Here is a 19911-nt window from a genome sequence, read left to right on the forward strand (position 1 = left end):
TCCCACCCCGGCATCCCACCATTCCACCATCCCACCGACCCGCTCTCTGCTGCTGCTGCTGCTGCTGCTGCTACAATCGGCTCCACGAATTGTGCAAAACGGCAACGACCAAAAAAAAAAAAGAAAAAAAAAAAAGAAAAGAAAATCCGCGAAGCTCCGTTCGCCTTTGAAACGGCAAAATGAGAATCAGATGACATGGCCTCCACAAAAATTTGTTCAGTGAGAGCGAGTGCTCAGAAGACTAGAGATGAGTTTCGGGGGTCCTCTCATGTCGAGGCACCAGAAGTGAATCTTTATGTCTGAGAGAGGAGAGGAAACGATGCCGCCTCGCTTTGTTAGAGAAAAACCTCCCCACAAAAAAACGAAAATAGGGACAATTAATGGTTGCTGGCTGCGAGCTTAAAACAGGCACGACATACACCAATGCCTCAAGGCTGCTTTCCCTCCATCTCTCTCTCTCTCTCTCTCTCTCTCTCTCACACACACACACACACACACACACACACACACACACACACACACACACACACACACACTTTCATACCCGCCCGCCGTAGTGCACGCAGAGCGAGGGCTGCTGTCCCTTTAATTTTCATCCCGGCGTATGTGGAGGAGTTAAGGCAAAGCAATTAAAACAAAGGCATATTTAACATGGGGTTAATGATTGGCTGACCCTGCAGTCAGCACAGTGACAATATCTTAATTATTGAGAAACCTAAAGTCATTACGCCCACGAATGGCCCGAGGAGCGTCTCTATTGATCGGGATCCAGTCCCATTACAGGCCCAGCCCGGACCAATGAAGCCCCCTATTATAGCACCCCCCACCACCACCACCACCACCACCCCCTACCCCCTCAGCCCCAGTCATCCCCCTCTCTCTCTCCTCTCTCTTCACCTCACTGTACGCTACTGGGTGTGTTGAATGGTGAGACAAGCCAGACAAGGAGGCTTGTGGGCTTTATTGCTTTCTAAAAAATTCATAACCGGGCCTGACATTTTTGCTGAGGAATGATTATTCCCCTCCTCCTTCAATCGACTTGCCGTTACGGTCTTTTTTTTTTTTTTCTTCCTTCCTCTCTCTTTTTTTTATTTAAGTGGCAGAAGTGTTAAAAATCAAGCACTAACGGGTTTGATCAGTCCACTCACGGCGTACAACGAGAGTCACCTTTACTCTCAGGCTAAAGCGTGTGTATTTCTAATCGTGGCAGCATGTCATCTCTTTTGCTTTTTTTTTTTTTTCTAACACCACAGGTGTTGTTGGTTTTAAATTCTGAACGGCTTCCTCTAGCTGTGCCTTTGAGTATTTCAGGTTCGAGTTATGCTAATAGTGTAAAAACCCGGTGAGATGCACGACATCATAGCATCTTAAAAAAATACATACCAGAATTAAAGAATAAAACAGCCTTTATGATTATTTTTTTTCATAGTCCTTAGTGCAGTTTCTGATTCACCCAGTGTACATAATAGACTAGCATTGATAAAAATGCTCTGGTGCTGCTTTTAAAGCCTTCGGACCTTCACATATAATTCAATGTGAAGCAGAGTCTTACATAATCATAATCATATATTGGCTGTTTTCATGCTGGAATATGAGGATGTTACTGGCCTGCCCATTTAACGTCACATTAAATACCGCAGCTGAAAACGGCGAATAAATAGCAATAGCCTTAAACATAGAAAGACATTATTTGATTTTAACGATACTATGTGAGACATTTTAAGTACTGAAAAGAGCCAAATAGGCTCATGTGCAAAATTTCAAGTCCCGAGTGCTAAAATCCTGTGTTAAATCTCTAATGTTTTATGACTGCAGTCATAACGCATCAATAAGTCTTATGAGTCCTTTTTAGCGGGGTCATAAGACAATACGAGAGTCTTTATCGCGTGCTTTTGCACACAACATAAAGATTAGTTATCTGGACTGACATCATTCTGACTGATTTAGAAGACTGCTTTTAAAAGGAATGCCAAAGAAAAGAAAAATATAGACGTGTATTTTATCACAAGTTGCCACGTGTCACAAATGAAGGACAGTGAATACAATATGCACACGCATGCAGCTCTATACCTACACGAGCATCGTATTGCCAGTGGATTGATTGTGCGCTTCACAATGTATCCAGTGGCCCTTTGTTTTGACTGCTGCGAGGCACAACCCCATTGGATCGGTGGCGGGAAGCCCCGTCTTGACGCGTGCTTTATAATAAATATAGAAACCAGACGACTTCTCCTCTGTCACATGGCTTCCTCCTCCCGTGGCCCCAGAGTGAAGCAGCATGGGGAGAGATGAGATGTAATTACCCAATCAGTGTGTGCCATCCTTATTAAAACACTACTAACAGTGCTCCATTATTGAAATACCCCCCACCGGACTCTTCTTAATTCATTAAATAAATTAGCACCAGCGCTTTTAATAATTCATAGAACAATGTCTACGTTTTTCCTTTTTTTCCCTCCCTCCCCCGCAGAGGGGGTAACTGTGACAAAAAGCCGCGGAACTGAAGGCGAGCGCCGTAAGATGATACTGAGCAGAGTGGCCAGTCATGAGAGTGGGAGGCCAATCAGTGGGAATGGACCTCTGGAATTTCAATAGAGAAAAAAGTTATATTTGGAGAGCCCATTTTTTTTCCTGACTAAATCTTATAAAAATTAGCATTTTTATATATGTACTGTAATGTCATGTAAAAAATATCAAGTGAGATTTTTTTGTTGCACATATCAGGGCCAATTCGTTGAAAACATAGATAAGACAACCCTTTAATTTTTTTCCCCCCACAACAGGGAAATTTACACACCATGTTGAACAATGTTGCAGGCAAAAGAGCATGGTGAGGAGCAGTGGTAATGCGCGTCGGATATTGCGCTAGGAGGACACTGCACATCAGCGATGATGATGAGTCCAGCTGGCTGTTGTGGGGGCTGCGGGGAGGAAGGGTACACAGCTGAATTAGCCACATGACGCTAACGCAGGCTCCCCTTGCTAGGGCCGCGAGGAGTGACGCACATCCTCTGCTAAGCGCACATCTTTATTCCCCCCCCCCCCCGCCACCCCACCCCCCGCTTGCCTCCGTCGCCCGTCTCCTGTGTCCCACTCATTTGCGTTGCATTAACGTGCTAATGAGAATATCCTTGAGCTAGGCAGAGAAGCAAAAAGACAAATACGGCGAAGGAGTCCGACGAGGGAGCTCGCCGCGTCCCCGCGCATTTTTAATTGACACATCTGCATCCCTGATGAAATATTTACCGCCTCCTACCGTGGCGCGGCGATGCGTGGCCATCGACGCCGCGTCGCCAGCGGTGATGTCGGCGTGCGGTTGCGTTATTGACGTTATTAGCATCGGGGACCCGCTCACGGTCGGAGATCCGGACGTATCCTGCCTGACGGTTTTTAGCCACGCGGTCGGCCAGAGAAACTGTAGAAATATTTTTTTTTTCTTTTGTCTTATTTACGCAGATTTCAGATGCCAAGTGACGTACAATCTCCACATCTTCGGTCACAGACGTCACTCTTTTTTTTTTTTTACTCTCTTCCCTCCGCCATTTAAGATATCCAACCACGTAAAAATAGCTCAGTGGCGTGAGTCGTGCTATACTGAGACTCTCAGCTGTCAATTGAGTATCGAGGGTGATGAAAGTGAAGATAAAAAGGTGCGCGGCTGGCCGTGCGAGCTAGGACAGAGGGAGGGATTCAAAGTGCCCGTGTTTCCATCTTACGCGCGGCGCGTCGTCGGTGATTGATGAAAAAGTATATAGAATAGGATTCATCTCCGCGCTTATTTTTGCCCGTCGCCGACTATGTTTGCATCAAAGGGCCGTATTTGTGCGCTGGGAGTCTTTAGACTCTCTATATTTAAGTGTGTCTGCACGCTCCTCTCTGTGCGTGCGTGAGCGGGGGAGGGAGAGAGAGAGCGTGCGTGAGTGCGTGCGCGAGAGCGTGCGCCGGGCCTGTTGGGACGTGGCGGCCCTCTCAGCCATGTCAGGGACAGCTTCGTCGAGGGTGGCAGCCGGGGAAAATGATGATGATGAAATTAAAATTCCGCGCCCGGCAGAAGGGGCTGCTGCGATTTCACTGGCGGCTGTGCGCATCGATCTGTTCCAGCATTTGACTTTCAACCATGACAAAACTGTGGGCAAATTAATTGTTCTCCAGGATATTAGGCATCAGAGTCCATTAATCCTCTCTGGAGCGCCACGCCGCATGAATACTAATCGTCTTTCCAGGCACCCGTCTCATCCTTCGCTCCCTTCCTCCTCTCCCTCTCCGCCCTCATCCCTCTTCTTTCTCTCCCGACTCCTCGCTTGCTCTTTGCAAATACCCTGCGCTCTGTTGTTTCTTTGCTTCCCTCCCATCTCTCACTCTCTCTCTCTCTCTCTCTACTTGCTTATTTCTGTCCCAAATCTTTTTTTTTTTCTCCCCTCTCTAGTCTCTGTAGGTTTTATCTCCCTGCCTCTTCCTCGCTAAAAAACTGACAACAAAGCCAATGTTGTTTTATCTTGGTGCCTTTTTTCGCAGCTAAGTGGAAAGAAAAAAAAAAAGTGGGGGGAAAAAATGCATTTCCCCTCAAACAATCAAGTCATCTACAGCGGGAGCGTTGTGCTCTTTTATTGATTACTATTTTTTCGCCAAACAATAGACAAGAGAGTGGGGATCTTAAAAAAAAAAAAAGGCAATGATTAGGAAACATGGAGGAGATAGTCTGTCAAGCCACCGGAATGGGTTTTTGACTTATACCTTACTTTTCTATATATTTCATCCGTATTACTTTGCCCAGATAAGACTGGCCTTAATGGTGTAATATTAGTCTCCATAAGGATCAGCATGGCATTTAAAGAGAGGGAGGAGCAAAAAAAATAGCCCCCAACACCAATTATGTAAGATATTAACACATTAGCCGGCGTGAGATCTAATTGGATGGCGGCCCGGTGCACCATGACAACAATCACCTAGACCCTGTTTATCTCGTAATTGATAGTCTGAAGCTTAAGCGGCGCGCGCATCAAAAATTCATACGGTGCGGCGAGGGCAGGGGGGGGTTTGCGTCCGCTCAGACCACACATTGATTGCTTTTTATTTTCTTCCCTCTAACCAGGGTAATTTTAAGAGTTTTTTTGGACGGCCTCTCGTATTGACGTTCCACAGTGCCGTGATAGATGGCCGCTGGGCGGTGGCAGTAATAGTGCAAGTTATCTGACATTCAGCCAAGCGGGGGTCACGGCTCCAGACACAATATATTCACGGGCCTCGCCTATTGACAATCCATCGCAGGTATTGGCTACGGCCTATAATAAATATGTATGCTTCAGACTGGAATTTCTTTTTAGGCACAAATGATCGGTGGCCGGCGCATTGTGGAGGCGGCAGCCTGCGGTAAAGGTCCGGCATCATCATAAACTAATCTGAAAACCATTAGAACAACAAATCCATGGAAGCGGCTTGATGAAACCTGCATTAGTTGCGACAGCGTGGACGCAAAGCAGTGTAAAAGGACCATCAATTGTGCCGCACCACTGCATCGTTCATATGGGAGGAACTGTTATGGATATGATTGGTGGATGCAGTTTGCACCATTTAAAGATGAACAATGGAACAGTTAGTTCCACTTAAAACACACTAACCTGCTTAAATCTCTCATCACGGCCAGTATGCTGGATGGTTGTACTTGATGATGAAGGCGTCAAGTGAGGAAGAACCAACAAAAAAGAAATGCTCTTAATTTTCTTCTTGTAACTCTACGGTTTTATTTCCCTTCACGGCTGTGATTGGTCCTTTCCAGGCCCATTAGCTGTGATTGGCAGTCAATGTGTACTGTTAAAGTACAGCGTGGTAAACCGTGTGTCCGATGTTTGCCACAAATCACTGAGTTAAACGACAACCAAAAAATAATAATAAATCAGTTATGCAGTTAAAACATTCAAATACTGATGAATCACAGATGTAATATTCATATGAAATGCAATAAAACATAGACTTTGTAGTGTAGAAAGCTTACAGTGGCAGCTTTGTTGGGTGCATCTTTAAATTCTTTTTATTGGACATGACTGTGTGTCTATACTTTAACTTGGTGTGAGTCAGAGGATGCTAAACTTTATCCATATTCAGGATTGTTGCAAAATATCAATTAGTTTCCACTGTTTGTTGACCTGAGATTGAAGAACAAGGGTAATTTTTAAGATTCATCGGGCGTAGGTAGGACGCCTCTTGCACATGTCTGTTTGGTTTTTTTTAACACACATTTCATTGTAATGTATATACAAAAAAAAGCCCTTGAAAGTTCTGCGAGCCCTAACAACACCTCAGTGCAAACAAAGAAGTCCATTCACAGATTCTATTATTATTAGCTTCTAGTCCTGCCCCACCCCACGCCCACCTTAAGGAGGCAACATAGTTTTGTCCAATATTATCGTAAAAGTGAGCGTGCGACATACAAAACTGGAGAGAAAAAAAAAGCCGCACGGCTCTGTTATTAGAAGCAGACCGCTAACACCGGTATCTCATGCCACTGCCAGACTGCTAATGACGGAGGGACGGCGCAAGGTGAAGGAGTCAGAGGAGCGCAGGGTGAGAATAAAAGAATGAGCAGGAGACGGAGGGAAATGGAGCATGGAATAGAGTCGGGGTGAGGAGGTAAGAGCAGGGGAGCATGTCCCTGGTGAGCACTTCCTGGCTAAATCTCTTCTTCTGCACCGCGCCTCCGCTCCTCTCCTCCGCTGCTAATTAATTGGGCTGGGGAATCAACGCTCTCATCTTAAATCTGTTCCCTAATTGAGCGGTCCTCTCTGCCAGCCGCAGACAGCTCAGCGTGCGTCTTCCGCATGATTTGGAGCTAAACGCACTGTCACTTTATTACCCGCCACATAACTCGCGAAGCACGATTACACCAATCAGACAGTTACCACAGTTAGCATGTTGCCATTTGCAGGGCTCTTCATTACAGGCCCACCTCCATCCAAAACCCCACCGAGGGTGAGAAATAAAGGGTGTGCTGAATTAGCTCTTCTGCTCCTTTGAGCTGCGCAATTAGGTTGTGACAAATGCACTTGCGTGACAGTATTTTGGAGGCACAAAAGACGTCTGGCAACATAAATTGGTGCTTATTTTGTATTTTTTTTTAGAAAGGTTACAGTAAAGGCCACTTATTATTCCCCATATTCAGATAGTTTGCCTTATTGAAGATGTGTCTCTAACTTACAGAGGTACCACCTTGCACTTGTGGCATCAGCATAAAAAGGAAGAAGAAAGGGAAAAAAGCCAAGAAGGACAAAAGGTTTTCTAATTTCTGACTGACTAAATCCTGTGGGACCTTTGCAAAGCATTTGGTTCATTAGTGCTTTATGTTGGAGTGACAAATGAGATGGATCATGAGTCTCATAGCAGTGGCAGCACGGTGAAAATTTTGGTTTCGCAAAGTGCAGATATAAAAAACAAAAAATCTGTTATTTTTCACGTGTTTGCAGCATGTGAATCAAAAGCTTTTGTTTGGAAGGGATAAAGAGCAAATGTACTCTTTGAATGAAAACCACACCCATCCTCCGAGAGAACGCGCTGCACCGCAATGTGCAGCTGAAACGCTTGGAAAAAAAAACAAAAAAAAAACTGTCTTCAGAATACTGTGCAACACGCTTTTCTCTTTTTCACTCAACTCAGCGAAGGACTTCCAAAATAAAATGTGTTTACATTGTCATTAGTGTTTTTCTTTTCTAACAGACACATGACTATTTTGAGATGATATTTTCGTACCTAATGGGAATTCCAACAAGGTACGGAAATAACATTAGAAAAACACACAATTTATACCATATGAAGACACAATGAACCTCACTAAATTAAAATGTGTTTAGTATTCAATTAATCACAGATACAGCTATGCTAACAGGTTAGCAGTGTTGCAGACACTGACAAAGCATTCCGCTAAATCCAAAGCCACGTTAAACAGTGCAGTGACTATTTCTGAGTGTTTGCACCATTAATTCTCCCTAATATGGTTTTTGATACAAAGAAATAAAATTGCACACATTACTTGCAAGTAATAACTTAATTATTACTAAAATATAACAAGACTTACTATGATTATCAGGCCTACACTTCACAGTGACTACATAACAAAGTAATGGTTTCTGCTGTTAATATGGTTAAGTCAGCATTAATCATCATTTCAGGTATGTATTTTTTCTAATTATTGAAGGGACAATTTAGGTAAGATTAAGAAATCTAGGTAATTTCACCTGATATGTCTAATTTTCACTGAAAAAGCTTAAAAAAAAAAGAAAATCACAGACAGCACAAGCGCAAGAAACCAAACCAAATCTGGATCTACTCAAAACCAGGTTCCACCCACAGCCTCTCCTATTTCTGTAGTTCTGAGGGTCACGTGCACAAAAAGACACAATACTGATGGGAGCTTTGTCATTGTGTGTGCGTGCGTGTGTGTGCGCGCGTGTTCGGGCAGGGCAGCCGTCTCGCGCTGCAGTGTTTTGACTCTGTGCAGGAATGGGCGAGTGATGTCACTCTCCCTCAGAGGTTTCAGGGTTACTGGGTTGAGGTCACGGGGGGTCACGACAAGGTTGGATTGGGCGGTGTCCTTTGCCTCTCCTCCCCTCACCCCACCAGCCCCCTAAACACTACCATACTTCTGCAGAAGTTTGGCAGACAGGAGTGACCCTGCACCCAACTCTGCCTCACCTGCGTGAGCATAAAGCTCGCACTGTTTCAATCAGTTGCTTCTTCTCTTTTTTTAACAAGTGTGCGTTAACGCACACTCCCCTTTTTGTAAAAGAAGGTCGAGGCCTTGACGTCCTCTTAGACAGACTTTAAGATCAAGCAACGCAATGAAATGACCACAATTTCCATTTAAAAAAATTGGCTTTGTCGGGAGTTTCCGTCCTCAGCGCAGCGTTTCTGGTAGCAGGTGTACGCACAACGCATATTACTGCTTGCGTTTAAATGCTGAGCAGTGAGGAGAGTCAGACTAAAGCAATATCATGTTTCCACCTGATGATTTTCCACTGTGCTGGGAAATCCATCAAGGGGTCGAAACTCTCCATGACTGGCATTAATGCAAACACCAAGTCTATTTATGAGTGTTTACATAAAGTACGTGCGGCTCGCACGGCACGCCCGTTAAAGATAATGGATTTAGTCCAGCCGGGCCGTGCCTTTAACTTTATCCCATAATCCTGACAAGAAATCAACCTTGATCTCTAGATAAACACTCCATTATTTCCCACTAGAGACGGAGTGAACGCCGTCATTAGCGCGGACGTACGCAGAAAGGTGAAACTATATTTATCACTGTCGTTAATGTCTGAACAACTTGTAAACGTAGACCCGATGTTGGCATTTTTTCCCCCGCTTGTGCGCACATGTTGGGGTTTTTCCAAAGAAAGTGAAGGGGTGAGAAGCTGAGACAGGGAGGGCAAGTATGACACTGAGCTCACAGCGGTCATTATCCTTTGCTCCATCCTCAGACTTTCTACATTCCCCAGAAGCACCTGGCGCCCTCCGCCCACCTCCCCCTCGCTTACCAAGCCCCCGGTGCAGGTCCTTGCAGTGGGCCAGGGTGGCCTCAGGGTTCGAGGGTCCCAGCTGTGTAAATGTTTTCAGTCGCTGCGCGACTAGAGCTGCGTCCTTCTTTTTTGATCTGACGCCAAGGCAAGCGCGGACTCCGTTGTTTTTGGCAGCTGCCGGAGACGAAAGAATGTCAGCGTGACTTCAAAAATATGACAGTTTGTAATTTGGACCGCAGAGTGAAAACCGAGCCAAACAGAACTGGAAGAGTTGTGGTCACCGTACTATGCCACCTCCCACCAAAAAAAAAAAAGATCTCCCCTATTCTTGAATTCTCATGCAGTAATGAAATTGTAAAGCCTCTTTGTCCCTGGTGAATTATTTTCTAGGTAGCCGTAATGCCTGTGCGCCCTACTGCTGCTGCTGCTGCTGCATAACATCTCCAGACCCTCCAGCGCGGATGCTCGGGTCTGTGTCTCATTCGTGTGCTAAGCGAGGTTCAAATGTTTCAGCGATTCAAGGCCAGTCTCAGCAATGAGACACAATCCTGTACGTAGAAATTAGGTTCAGCGTCGTATGTCAACACCTGTTGGCAGGACACTGCACCTAACAACGCCTGGGGAGCTTGCACGTTTAGCAAGCAGGCAGTGATAAATTAAGGGGCCTTGTTAGAGTAACAGGGCCAGTAGAATAGAAAACTGCACTGCTCTCCCACACCCACCAACAGATGCAGGAGAAATCTCAACTGCTAGAATCAACTGCAGCTGGACTTGGAATCAAAATAAATGCGGATTAACAACAAAAGCATGACCATCGTAACCATCAGGGGCCAGACTCTGAAAGAAGTAACAAATTCACAGACCTTGAAAGTGTAAATCTGTGTAGATGATGGAACAGAAGAGAATGTAAAGGCCAAAATAGGAAAAGCAAGAACGACTTTCAACATGTTGAATAGGATCTGGAAAACTAAACATATCACACTCATTACTAAGCTGAGGATCTTCAACTCCAAAGTTAAGGCCATATTGTTGTATGGGTCAGAAATCTGGAGGATCACCAATGACATCACCAGTAAACTGCAAAAATCGACCGCTGCCCAAGACGCATCCCTTGGGACCTTCTGGCCAAATGAAATCAACAGTATTTGCCTGCGGGATTGCATGCTGGAGTGGTCACACACTTAGAGGAAACAAAGCAGCAGGAACCAAACAGACTCTAACATGGAACCCACAGGGCAACAGAAGGCCCAAAATACACCCGGAGAAGCACCACAGAGCAATAAGTGAAGAAGAAGAAGGGACTGACATGGACCCAGCTGGAGAAAATGGACCAAGAAGGACTAGGGTGGAAACGTTTCATCAATGTTCTGAAAGGAAGACAAAGGCCTAAGTATGTAAATAGGTTAGAATAAGGACGTTAAAATCTTGGTCGGGACAATATTCAGTTGGGAAACGTAAATCTCGGCCAGAGGGAAAAAATGTCTCTGCATAAAAAAAAAAAATAGGCGGCGCCAGCGATGCAAAACAGTGGGATCCATGTTCATATTCACAGACACGCGGTTGTCTGGCCTTCTGTAAATGTGCCAGGTTGTCTGTGCCAGTATCAAACAGGGGAGGGGAGGGGGGGTTGGCTTTCTCCCACACAAGTTGATATGAAGTACTGCGCAAATCCCCCAGGCTCAAAGCTCAAGCATAGATGTGTCAAATATTTAACAAATGAATGAGTTTTTAATCTGGGGCTCAGGGGAATGGAGCGTCACGATAAGGCTCTTTTTTTTTGTTGTTTTTCCTTCATTAGCATAATTTCTCCAGAGTACATGTGCAGATTTCACCAGCTTTGTTTGGGATCCCCACTGAGATCTGAAATGGAGGCATGGAATCATAAGGAGGAGTATGAAGAAAAAAAACAACAACCACGAGGCGCCCAAGTGAACCAGTAAAAGGTGAGTTTTGCCAGCAACACAGCTCCCATTGTGCGCCTCAGTGTTCATCCAATCGCCTTTAATTTGCTTAATTGAAAACTTAAATGAAAGGGTTTTTTTCCCCCCGCCGTTTTGTTTTGTTTCGCCCTTATTCCCTAATTAAGGAGTTGTTCTCCCTCTTATCCGCCAACACTGGGTGCATGCACTGCCAACCCAGATAGGAGCTGCAAGTTAAGCCACGCAGGGCTGGATTGAGGATTACAAATGTCGGACCACCTATAATAAGAGAACCATTGAAAATCCACCTATAGCAGAAGAATAAATGAAACATTAGGCCGGTGCAGACTAGAAGAACCTAGAACACATTTGCATATATTTCGAAAAGCCCTCGCAGAATAAACATGTACTGATGAACTGAGCCGAAGCACTCATGTCTGGGTGTGTGTGTATACATGCATATTATGTGTATATATATATATATATATATATATATATATATATATATATATATATATATATACATATATATACATATATATATATATATATACATATATATACATATATATATATATATACATATATATATACATATACACATATATATATATATATATATACACATATATATATATATATATATATATATATATATATATATATATATATATATATATATATATACATATATATATATATATATACATATATGTATATATATATATATATATTTTGTAATATGGAAATAAGTCAGACAGTTGAACATACATGTATATCTTGCTAGAGGAAGAACTTCTTTGCAAAGTCTGTCAATTTAATTATTCTGCTCAACTTATTGTTGATTCTGTCTGCAACATTTATTTTGAATTCATGGGAGTTGAAATGAACACCGGCACCTACAGTGTCACAATATCATGCTATATTGACCCCCCAACGCCCTGACCCTTGGGCCATCCCATAAAACATGCACACATAGAAAAGAATAGCATGCACTGTGTCTCAATACATTTACATTTGAAGCCACTGTGCACAGCCAGTATCTTCCACCTCAGGCCCGGTTCACGCTACAGACTGTAAAGCTCGCTAATCTATTTAAAGCCCTCGCGTCAAGCGATTCTAATGTGCGTGAGGTTAAAACAAGGCGAGGGAAAGAGGGCGAGTGGGTGGCAGCCGGGCTAAGAGAGCGGCGGCGCGAGCGCGCACGGATACAGTAAACAAATGAAGTCAGACTTTATTTTGAGGGGCCGGTTGCGCCCGAGCATGAGCTGGCGTCTAGTCTCTGTGTCAGCCAGAGGACCTTTTTATGTGTGTCTAGCAGGCCCATCTCACTCCTTAATGAGGCGATGGAAAAATAAACAGGGCCCAGCACATCAACAGTAAAACAGAACTGGCAAAATAGCGACTTAATAAGGCAACACAAGCAAATGAATGATTTTCTTGAATCACGTTTTAAACGGCATAGTCCTCCCTGGGCACGCAGGAATGGGAGAGGTGAGAGCAAATCTGCATATGTAAGTGTGCAGGCTTGTGCGTGTGTGTGTGTGCAAGCGAGCACGCGCGCGCTTGTGTGTGCGTGTGTAAACAAATTCTTCTATAAACCTGGCAGAGCGGAGGCTGCCACAGACATCAGCTCCGCATTTGCATATTCATGGCTCAATTTGCACTTGGCTATGCAAATGTATGCAAACATCGTTTCAGAACATTTCAAAAATAGAAACCAGCATTCCAAATGACGTTGTGCCTCTTAATATGCAGCCACACAAGGAAAGAGGGGGGAGAAAAAAAAATTGAAAAAAAAAAAAAAATTAGCGGGGAGGAAAAATCGAAGCGGCCGAGCAGCGGCTGAATATCTGATTTAAGACTGAGAGCTGTGCTGCAATCTTCTGCAAACAGGTTAAAGCGGGATAAGCCCGACCAGGAGCTGCTGTGGTGTAATGTAGATATGCACTGATTAAATGTCAGCTCTGTCTTTTTTTTCCCCCCCACGAAACGCCTCTCTTAACATTCCTGCATATTGTCTTTTAAAGAGCTGTGCTATGCAAATACGTTAAGATGTTCTTTTTGTGCAATCCATGTTCCCCTCAGGCTTATTTTCTGTGTTATTAGACTCAGATGACTTTTTTTTTTTTTTTTTTTTTCGCTTCCGAAGATGGTTAAATTATTGTTTCCAGACTCCAGTGTAACGACGGTAAGTACATCAGAATGCAAGAGCATTCTGCGATTCGCGTTGCACTCTGTGTGAACTGGTCACCAAAATATTTCCTCATGAATACGTTTTCTCTTCTGTGCGTTTCCTCGTCCTGGCAGCCGCGCCGCTCCAACTCGTCCGGCACCGGAGCGGCTGGTCCTGGACCGGCCCGCCACCGCGGCTCATTCGCAGCAGCACCGTATTGTTCCCTTCAGACTGTTGGGGGGGGGGGGTGGGGGGTAGTTTTTCAAGACAGTGGATGAATGGAAGGCGAAGAGTTCAGCAAAATCTACTTTCGCTTAAATCCTTATTCATCTACTGGGCACAAGGCAGGGTAAGCTGTTCCCCTGGCACAGGGTCCGTCTGAGGGGCCAATGTGGGGCCCCTCTGGAGCTTTATCTCTTTTCCCCGTGCTCCTCGGGATAAACGGCTCCACATGGAGCCCTAATCCCCCTCTTCACCTAGTCCAGCTTTCCTTCCCTCTGCCTTCCTTTGCTTTTCTTTCCCCTTTCCTGCTTTTAAAGTTGCATTTTTCACTCTTTTCTTTTCTGTCTTTCTTTCTCTCCTCCTCCGCTTCCCCTCCCGAACCCGCAAATGGCAATTGGTGGCCTGTCGGGACTCAGCTGCCCTCCCACCACCAACCACCACCACCACCACCACCTCCTCTCAGTGCGAGACAAACAGTTTAGCCGGCGAGAGCCTCGTTAAACCCTCGCCACGGTTCCAGCGCGGCTCCGCCGTCTTTTTGCGCTACGTGTTAATTTTACGACGGCGAAGCCGGCAGTAAAAAAAGCAAAGCCCCGGCTAATTAGGCCGGCGGTGTGAGGTGAGTGGCAAAGAGTGGGCCGTGCCACCGCGTGAGGCGCCTTAATCATTGTTTATGAGAGGGCTCAGCAGGGTTCCCTGGCACTTGCTCCCCTCTCCCCACCTCCATCCTCCTGGTTTTTCATGTGGTTTTTTTTAGGTCCCGTACGCACAATTTGACGCTTGCAGTCACTTAGTCGCTGCGCCGCTCCTTCGTGACAGTAACAGGACGAGCTCGCCGGACTCGTCTCCTCCCGGCAGTGATTAACTCTCGCGAGGAACAATTTAGGGACAATTATTTTGCTCTGGGAATTGTGCGTTATTGTGCGTTTTGTTAACAAGGGGAGCAAATGCGGCAGAAAATCACCTTCAGCTCAGTCCCAGTGTTGGATTACAAAAGCGTTTTATTCCGGGGTTTTTTTTTCACGAGGTTTATTTAAGAGTGTCTCATAATGGAGCCGCCTCTCCGCTAAGTGGCTACAAGCCTCATTTGGCTTTGCTGGACAGGCACAATGAGAGATCGACGCCCAGGCCGGGCCGGGCCGGGCCTGGCCTTTGCTGTGGGGCGGTAAGTGCATTGCCATTCATGGAGAGAGAGAAGAAGAAGAAGAAGTAGGAGGCCGTGGAGCAAAAAAAAAAAAAAAAAAGTGGCCGCTGCCTCTTTAAGTTGGATTTAAGTGATCAAAATTTCATGCAAGGCTGCAATTGGTGGTATAATGTTGCTCTTTAAGAGAGTTGCCTGTAATGATTGCCATGTGTGGACAGTGGGTTTTTTTGGAAGGGGATTTTGTGGAAGGCAAGGGGCCGGGGGCCCGAGAGCGGAGCAGACTGTGAAGTAGACTGGCGAGGTATTGCTGGGGTGGGGGAGGGGTGGTGGGGTTGGGCGGGGGGGGGGGCTTGGAAAGCGGAGCGGAGAGGAGAGAGAAGTCTCACGGAGAGGCTCAGGAAAGGCCAGCCATATGAGATTACGGCATACCAAAGAAATGTGCTCCTCGGGAAAGTTTGTGTATTTTTGGGAAGTGCTCCAAATTTTCCACAGACAGATTTTTATTTTTTGGGGTTATCTCACTCCCCCCTCCCGCGCCTCCCCTCCCTCCCCTCCCTCCCCTCGTAGTTTGGACTAATTGCGTGGCGCAGCGCCCGCTGAGTCAATATGAGAAAGTCTGCTCCCTTTCCTTTTTTTCCCCCTCGCTCCCTCTCTCCTTCTCTTCCTCTCCTCCCCTCACCTCTCTTTCCAAACATTCACTGATAGTATGTGTATTTTTGAATGCAAAGGATAACATGTCTGTATATTTTTCAAGTGCACAGTTTCGGCGTGTTTTTCTGCGGGCGTTTAATTTGAAAAGGATGATTTTTTTTTTGATTTTCTTTTGGAGGGGCAGGGAACCAATGTTTCCAGCTTTGCGGCCGGCAGAAAGGCAGAGCAGTAGCGAGGTCGGTTCTTAGGGGACACGTTGGGCTGGTGCCGCTGTGAAAACAAACGCCAGACATTAACGTGTTTGATTGAACTGCAGGAAAGGATCATCTGATATAATTAAAGCAATTGTACTATTTATTTATATTTGATGGTCTTTGTTTTTGCTGCCATTCCAAGGCGCACATGTGCCTCAATCGGCGGAATGGATCATGAATACCGCTCATACCCACTTTTTTTGCGGTTGATTGAGGAACGCGCAGCTCAGAGCTCCTTCATGTCATCATTTCTCAAACAGAAACACACCTGACCTGACACATGTTTGGTTTTGGGGGTTTTTGTAAGTTGTAGCAGAGCTAGCAGTGATTGTCAGGCCATGCCTCCACCTGCTGTTCGCCTCTCGCTCTGTGCAGTCAGCAGACCGGCGTAGTTGCAGAGCTCTGAAGGGCCACGAACACAGACACACTTCCACACGGGAACGGTCGGAGGGGAGCTGCACCGCTCTGACTTTGGAGTTAACTGTGTGGTTGGACGGCGGCAAACACATTCTGGTTCTATGACAGGCCCAACTTGGATAAACGAAAATATGTTTCCATGATGTCTTCCGCTAAAAACAAGGAAAACAATTGTAATATTTTGACACCAAAAATGTCCTCAATTTCCTTGAAGTTAAAAAAAAAAAAAAAAAATCACTCCAAAGTTTTCGGTATCGTGTCAAAAATCCAATTTCAGAGATGAGTCCCTGTTTGTCAAGGTGGTGGTGTTGACGCGTTAGCCGTTTTCGATAACTAAATGAATGCAGCCAAATAGCTTGGAGCTAGTTAACTGCAAGGCAACCAGTCTAGACGTCAAAACAAGCTTTTAGAAAAATATATTTGTAATTGGTAGGGCATCCTACTAAAAAGAAAACGAATGTGTTAAGCTGGCATGAAAAGGCTTTTCTCAGTCGTGCCTGATGAGGTGAAGCCTCTACCTTTCATTCTGAGAACATTCTAAAGCATGTTCCCAGCAGTCATCAGTTACAACCACTCGATTATGCACTACTTGCACCCTGACCATGAAGTCTCACTCCCGCTGGCACTGTGAACACTCACACTGTTTATGTGTCGCTAGTAGCACTACTGCAGTTCCACATGAAGTGCAAACACAAGCTCACACCAAAGCCGGTGGTGTGGATTAATAATGAGAATGGCTTTTTTTTTTTCCTGTTTATTTTCATGACTACGTCTTCTGAGACTTTGTGGTCTTTTAAACAATGCAATGTTTGAGTTGCTTTTAACTGTCAATTGGCAAAGCTGATTGGATAAAGAGACTATACGTGATATCATTTCATGGCTAGATGCTTTGGCACTGCAGATACATCACAACAAACGAGGATAGATACATTGTGACCATCATTCTTCTGTGGACAGGGTCAAGTGATGTGTCATCACATTCTGTTGTAGGTGTCATTACCCTCCACCAAGACTCTTCCCTACTATATAGGAGAAGTCTAGGAGATAGTAAAATATATTTTTGCCTTTTGAGTTTCCGTATTCGTCTCATACAAATTGGTCTGATGGCAAAAGTGTGCAGGTCAGTTTGGTTTCACTGAAATTGAATTAAAAAATGTTAATGAATAGAAATTTTAAGTAATTAGTTAAAATAATGAATACTGTATCTTTTCTCAAAGCAATTAATTTTTTTATTTTTTGCTTACCATTGTACATCTAGCTAAAAAGAAAACTGCCATGTGTTGTTAATGTTAAGCTGTTGGGGGAGAGGTACAGATGCTTGAACTACCAATCACAGGCTCCAATTGATTTCAACAGTACAAGATGTTGCCTCTTATGACGCCATTTGTACAGTTTGTCGTGGTTGGGTGTATGTTTGTGTCCTAGTGGAAGCTATTGGCTGTGGCAGTATGGTGGTAAACAGCCTAATTCGGGTCAGTGTTTATTTGTAAACATTAAAAAAAAAAAAAAAAAAAAAAACTCAGCTGACCAAAGCACTGTACACTCATTTCAATTCTATATTGTATAACCGACATCTCAGTTAAAGAAGAGAGATGAATATCCTCCAACAATACTTGACAGTGAACTCAATAGCTTCCGTGTGTTTTTGGGCACAGAGTCAACATAAATTACAAGGGCACTAAAAAAAAAAAAAAACATGCTTTTTATAATGTTCTTTGATGAAAATACCTGTATCTCGTGATACAGTGATATATCACGAGGCAGTAGCTAGTAAAGGTATTTATTTGATAGCGGCTTTGTTGCCGGCTGCCCTGCTTTCTGTTCCCCAGGCTCACATAGATACTTATCAGCTTTTTAAAGGCGGCGATTCACCCCTATCACCCATCAACAGCACCTTGCGACATGCGCTGCCTCGCCACTACAAATCCCATTACTTTTATCCTTAGCTAATACTGGGGTCCTGTTGCCTCCTGTCAGGGCTCACGGCACAAACAATTTGCTTTCTTCCGCCTTCCATTTCACAGAACTGCTCACAGTCGGAGGCAGAGGCTGAGGCTGGTTAGGGCGAGCCGCGGGCCCGGCTAGGCTTGTCACACAAACTTTGAAATGTTTGCCAGAGTTTAAGTAGCTTCGAGGTCAGAGAGTTTGATGTCAGAGGAGGTGCCAGAGTTGTGTGACCGGCCTGGTGGCTCATTGAGAGCAGTCCCATAATTTGTTACATGTTTTTGTTACTTTGAGCTGCATAATGCGTGTAGTAGCAGTCTTTATTTGCTCGGCAGTCTCCCGTTTAATCCCACTTCTAACCACCCCTGCAAGACACAGACGCACGCACGCACGCACACACACGCACACACACGCACACACACACACACACACACACACACACCCTTCTTTAGTCCATCATCCCTGATGCGTCAGGGCTTGTTGTGTTTACTCTCGGCCCAACTCCGCCTGCCTGACCCCTCTGACCCAAGTGCATTCCTTTCTGAGGTGATTGGCAGCCCATGCAAATACTACACAACCATGACTGGCAGTGAGAGCCACTCCGTGCCCTTCCCACAATGCCCCTGGCCCCTCCCCGTCAATAGACGCTGAGCTGGCGTCATTGTCCCCATACAGTGACCTTTTACCTCTCCAAAGTTAGAGCTTTCTGGGAACCACCCCAGAACTTTTCTCCGATCCGTATTGGAATGTGTGACATGTGTGCGTGATCTCTCTGTTTACCCCCCCCCCTCCCCGCCCTCTACGCCTCCTTCTCTTCTTGCTATATCTTTACTTTTTTTCCCCCTTCTTCTTCTTCTTCTTCTTCTTCTTCTTCTTCTCTGTGTGCGTCTCCCCCCTGGCAGTCCCAGCTGCGAACCCAACATGGCGAGGGGATGTATGTTTAAAGCACACAAAAACAATATTCCATTAGCATAAATTTGGTTCTGTTTCACCGCCTTTTTTTTCCTTTTCTTTTTCTTTTTTTGCAGTGTCACAGTCAGATCTGGTTGCTTTGAGGAGGGAAAGAGTAAACAGCTTTAGGTGGTGTTCGTGGGTTGGCTTTCCGTCTCGGCGAGACAAGGCCTGGGGGCAGCAAAATGCATTACACATCAGACCGCGACGAGTCTCGCAGGGCTCGGGAGGACCCCGGCTAACCTGTGTTCTCCGGCGTCACACGTCGGCAGCGAGCCAAGTCGACGAGACGAACAGCCGGCGATCAAAGAGGCGACACGGCTGCGCGTGACAGTGGGATGAAATTCCGCGGTGCGACGCAGCGATGCAAACCCCACCACCGCACCCCCCGTTTTGCCCGTGTATCTTCCCCCCCATCCCCTCCTGCAGCGGTATGTGAATGGTTGTAGAATGGCTTGGAGGTATTTGGATCATTAATAGATCCCACCACTGAGTTGTTGTGCACTACTGTACACTGCCTGGGAAATATTCCCTAATGATTTCCATGGACCTCAAGTCTCCTCCCTCTCCCTCCTCCCTTCACAGCTTAATCTCTTATTCCTTTTGTTCATTCGCCTTTTGTTCTTTGTCCTTATACATACATACATACATACATACATACACACACACACATATATATATATATATATATTTTTTTTTTTCTATTCTTTAATTACTGTTCCCACCC

Source organism: Nelusetta ayraudi, unplaced genomic scaffold, assembly GCF_046127955.1.
Source record: "Nelusetta ayraudi isolate G7.1 ecotype Tasmania unplaced genomic scaffold, CSIRO-AGI_Nayr_v1 ptg000058l, whole genome shotgun sequence".
NCBI classification, from domain to species: domain Eukaryota; kingdom Metazoa; phylum Chordata; class Actinopteri; order Tetraodontiformes; family Monacanthidae; genus Nelusetta; species Nelusetta ayraudi.